The sequence below is a fragment of the Jaculus jaculus genome, chromosome 5 (genome assembly GCF_020740685.1).
Source record: "Jaculus jaculus isolate mJacJac1 chromosome 5, mJacJac1.mat.Y.cur, whole genome shotgun sequence".
Taxonomy (NCBI): Eukaryota; Metazoa; Chordata; class Mammalia; order Rodentia; family Dipodidae; genus Jaculus; species Jaculus jaculus.
In genome coordinates this window covers 81639651-81644830 of record NC_059106.1, presented here as the reverse complement: position 1 = coordinate 81644830, position 5180 = coordinate 81639651, and the positions used below count along the sequence as shown (strand labels likewise).

At 41.5% G+C, this 5180-nt stretch overlaps 1 pseudogene; it reads right to left on the bottom strand.

The window, feature by feature from the left end:
* Positions 1 to 523: 523 nt before the first annotated feature.
* LOC123460678 lies at positions 524 to 4502 on the bottom strand (annotated as a pseudogene).
* Positions 4503 to 5180: the final 678 nt, after the last annotated feature.

Genomic DNA, 5180 nt, shown 5'->3' with positions numbered 1-5180 from the left:
TTGTGGCTGCAAATGACCACCAGACAATGGTGCCACTTTGCATATAGTTACAAAGATGGTTTTGGAATTGCACTTGGACCTGCAGACACTGCCACCTTATTTGGGGAGATTTTTTTTTTTTCTCAAGGTAGGGTCTCACACTAGCTCAGGCTGACCTGGATTTCACTAAGTATTCTCAGAGTGGCCTTGAGCTCATGATGATCCTTCTACCTGTGCCTCCCTAGTGCTGGGATTAAAGGCACTCAACTTAATTTTGATTTTTATTTTTTAACTTTTTTTTTACACATCTTTTTAAATCAAAATATCCTTTGTGCCAACCTTCCTTCCACTTCCTCAAACTATAAAGCATTTTTTAATGGGTTGAAATTAAGGAGGAATACACCTACTAGAAAGGAAGAGAAGAAAGTTCTATTAGTCTGAGGTTTCAGAATCCCCCAACCCAGCACCCGCGTCGCGGCAAAGGCTAGGCTGGGTTCTGGACACAGTCGAGTACAGGCGGAGGCACCCCGGAGGACTAGGCGCTTCAGTGGACGGTGAGTGCTCCGGCTGCATAACTCACTGGGCTGTCTTGCCAGCTTCCACACTGGCTTGACTGGGCGTAATTCAAAAAGGAAAAGCTCATGTTCATTCCAGTCTTCCGGAGCCCTGTGATGGCATTTAATAATACCCCAATGGGATGTCTTCCACATATAGTGTTATGGCATTTCTTCAAATAATTGCTAAAAGACACAGGAAAGACACAGGACCTAATTGTTCTAGAATCCTCATACCCATTTTATCTAGGTGTTCAATGGATCTATAAATCTCCCCCTGAGAGTCATCATAGTAACTGTAATGGAACCTCTGACCCTAATGGCAGAAATCAGAAGAGACCACAAAGAGATTACTAGGATTCGTTAAGTATTTACTGGAATTTTCCTAATTCCTGTTTTTTTTTTTTTTTTTTTTTTTTGAGGTAGGGTCTCACTCTGGTCCAGGCTGACCTGGAATTCACTCTGTATTCTCAGGGTGGCCTTGAACTCACGGTGATCCTCCTACCTCTGCCTCCCAAGTGCTGGGATTAAAGGCGTGCGCCACCACACCCGGCTCTAATTCCTGTTCTTTTGACTCACTCCAACAAGTACAGGAATAATGGTAAACTCATCCTTATGGCTTTCCATGGCTTTAGCTGTATAAGGCAAATGCATTTCAATGCTGTGTTCATCTTCATCTGTCTGCAGAGACATGCGTTCAAACATTCCTGTCTTCCATAGCTCTCCGTAAATCTTTTGGTCAATATGAAGGTCATACAGAGGTGTCCTATATATAACCACCTGGAAAGTGCACATTGAGAAAGGGGCCCGTGATGGGAAGGCCCAAGGATGAAAATTCTCCGGGTGATAGATGGGTCTACTTGTTTGTATGCAAGATCCGCAGTATGTGTACCCCGCATGGGGTGCGATAATGGCTGTAGCAGGTCTTTATGTAGACTGTCCTTGTGAAAGCCAGCTTTCCAACCACATTCAGCCGTGGTCCTGAGGCTGTGTACCAGCTCCCGGCGTGGCAGAGGCACCGGGATGAATGAGGAGGCGCGGGCTGGACTCGGAACCGCTGCTGCGGGCCCAGGCTGCCTCCGCCCCAGCCGGCGCCCCTCCGCCGTGGTGGTTCCGGCCCCTTACTTTTTAAATTTTTAACTTACAACTTCCATAATTATAGACAATAAACCATGCTAGTGCCCTCCCCTCCCCCATTTTTCTTTTCACAAATCCACTCTCTATCATATCCCCTTCCCTTTCAAGTAGTCTCTCTTTTATTTAGTTTAAAAATTATTTTGTTTATTTGAAAGTGACAGAGAAGAAAGGGAGAAAGAGAGAGAGAGGGAGAGAGAGGGAATGAGAGAGAGAGAATGGGAGCGCCAGGGCTTCTAGCCACTGCAAATGAACTCCAGGCACGTGCGCCCCCTTGTGCATCTGGCTAACGTGGGTCCTGGGGAATAGAGCCTGGAACCAGGGTCCTTAGGCTTCACAGCCAAACCCTTAGCCACTAAGCCATCTCTCCAGCCCTAGTTTTATTTTTTAATGTACTTATTAGAGACAGGGAGGGAGGGAGAGAGAGAGAGAGAGAGGGAGAGAATGGGCAAGCGAGGGCATCCAGCCACTGCAAATGAACTTCAGATGCATGTGCTACCTTGTACATTTGGCTTTTGTGGGATCTGGAGAATTGAACCTGAGTCCTTAGGTTTCACAGGCAAGTGCCTGATCTGCTAAGCCATCTCTCCAGCCCTATTTTATTTTTTTTTAATGTTTTGTATGAGAGAGAGAGAGCAAGCAAATAGGTGCATCAGGGCCTCTAGCCATTGCAAACAATCCAGATGCATGCACCCCTTTGTGCACCTGGCTTACAGGGGTACTAAGGAATCAAATCTGGGTCCTTAGGCTTCACAGACAAGCACCTTAATGGCTAAGCCATGTCTCTAGCACATCTCTTTTTTTTTAAATTAAAAATTTTTATTAACATTTTCCATGATTATAAAATATATCCCATGGTAATTCCCTCCCTCCCCACCCCCACACTTTCCCATTTGAAATTCCATTCTCCATCATATTACCTCCCCATTACAATCATTGTAATTACATATATACAATATCAACCTATTAAGTATCCTCCTCCCTTCCTTTCTCTACCCTTTATGTCTCCTTTTTACCTTACTGGCCTCTGCTAATAAGTATTTTCATTCTCACGCAGAAGCCCAATCATCTGTAGCTAGGATCCCCATATGAGAGAGAACATGTGGCGCTTGGCTTTCTGGGCCTGGGTTACCTGACTTAGTATAATACTTTCCAGGCCCACCCATTTTTCTGCAAATTTCATAACTTCATTTTTCTTTACCGCTGAGTAGAACTCCATTGTATAAATGTGCCACATCTTCATTATCCACTCATCTGTTGAGGGACATCTAGGCTGGTTCCATTTCCCAGCTATTATAAATTGAGCAGCCATAAACATGGTTGAGCATGTACTTCTAAGGAAATGAGATGAGTCTTTTGGATATATGCCTAGGAGTGCTATAGCTGGGTCATATGGTAGATCAATCTTTAGCTGTTTTAGGAACCTCCACACTGTTTTCCACAATGGCTGGACCAGATTGCATTCCCACCAGCTGTGCAGAAGGGTTCCTTTTTTTCCACATCCCCGCCAACATTTATGATGATTTGTTTTCATGATGGTGGCCAATCTGACAGGAGTGAGATGGAATCTCAATGTAGTTTTAATCTGCATTTCCCTGATGACTAGTGACGTAGAACATTTTTTTAGATGCTTATATGCCATTCGTATTTCTTCCTTTGAGAACTCTCTATTTAGCTCCATGGCCCATTTTTTGATTGGCTTGTTTGATTCCTTATTTTTTAACTTTTTGAGTTCTTTGTATATCCTAGATATTAATCCTCTATCAGATATATAGCTGGTGAAGATTTTTTCCCATTCTGTAGGTTGCCTCTTTGCTTTTTTCATTGTGTCCTTTGCAGTGCAAAATCTTTGTAATTTCATGAGGTCCCAGTGATTAATCTGTGGTCTTATTGCCTGAGCAATTGGGGTTGTATTCAGAAAGTCTTTGCCAAGACCAATATGTTGAAAGGTTTCCCCTACTTTTTCCTCTAGCAGTTTCAGAGTTTCAGGTCTGATGTTAAGGTCTTTAATCCATTTGGACTTAATTCTTGTGCATGGCGAGAGAGAAGAATCTATTTTCATCCTTCTGCAGATATATATCCAGTTTTCAAAACACCATTTGCTGAAGAGGCTGTCTCTTCTCCAATGAGTATTTTTGGCATTTTTTCGAATATCAGGTGGCTATAGCTACTTGGGCTTACATCTGGGTCCTCTATTCTGTTCCATTGATCTACATGTCTGTTTTTGTGCCAGTACCATGCTGTTTTTGTTACTATGGCTCTGTAGTATAGGTTAAAATCAGGTATGGTGATACCACCAGCCTCTTTTTTGTTGCTCAGTATTATTTTAGATATTCGATGTTTTTTGTGATTCCAAATGAATTTTTGGATTGTTTTTTCTATTTCCATGAAGAAAGCCTTTGGAATTTTGATAGGGATTGCATTAAATGTGTAGATTGCTTTAGGTAAGATTGCCATTTTCACAATATTGATTCTTGCAATCCAGGAACAAGGGATGTTTCTCCACTTTCTAGTGTCTTCTGCAATTTCTCGCTTGAGTGTTTTAAAGTTCTCATTGTAGAGATTCTTTACTTCCTTGGTTAGGTTTATTCCAAGGTACTTTATTTTTTTTGATGCAATTGTGAACGGGAGTGATTCTCTGATTTCATCCTGTGTGTTTGTTGTTAGCATATATGAAGGCTACTGATTTCTGTGTATTTATTTTGTATCCTGCTACATTGTCTAGCACATCTCTTATCTTGATATCATCATCTGTTCCTCCTATTATGAAGGTCTTGTGTAAGTATTACTAGAGACTGTAAGGTCACACATATTGAGACCAACTTGTGTCTGCATGATCGTACTGTAAGCAGTCCTACCCTTCCTTTGGCTCTTAGAGCAAATATTTTCTCCCATTCTGTGGGTAATCTATTGGCTTTGCTTATTGTATGCTTGTCTGTAAAGAAACTCTTCAGCTTCATGTGATCCCATTGGTTGAGTGACTGTTTAAGATCATGAGCTACTGAGGTTTTGTTCAGGAAGTCTTTTTCCATTCCTATATCATGGAAAGTACTTCCTGTATTTTCTTCCAGTAGTAGTCGAGTTTCTGGTCTTATATTGAGGTTTTGATCCATTTGGACTTGAGTGTAATACATGGTGAAATATGTGGATCAAGTTTCAATTTCCTGCATATGGTTATCCAGTTTCTCCACCACCATTTGTTGAAGATGCTATCTTTCTTTCCCAGCCTATGTTGTTAGGACCTTTGTCAAATACCAAGTAACTATAGTTGCTTGACCCAAAATCCGGGTCCTCGAGTCTATTCCATTGGTCTATACTCCTGTTTTTATGCCATTTTTATTACTATGGCTTTGTAAATAGCTTTAGATCAGGTATGATGATGCCTCCAGAGGTATTTCTTTTGCTGAGAATATATTTGGATATGTGAGGTTTTCTGCCTTTCCATATGAAATTTGAGATCATTTTTTCTATCTCTGTGAAGAACACTGTTGGGATTTTAATTAGAATTGCATT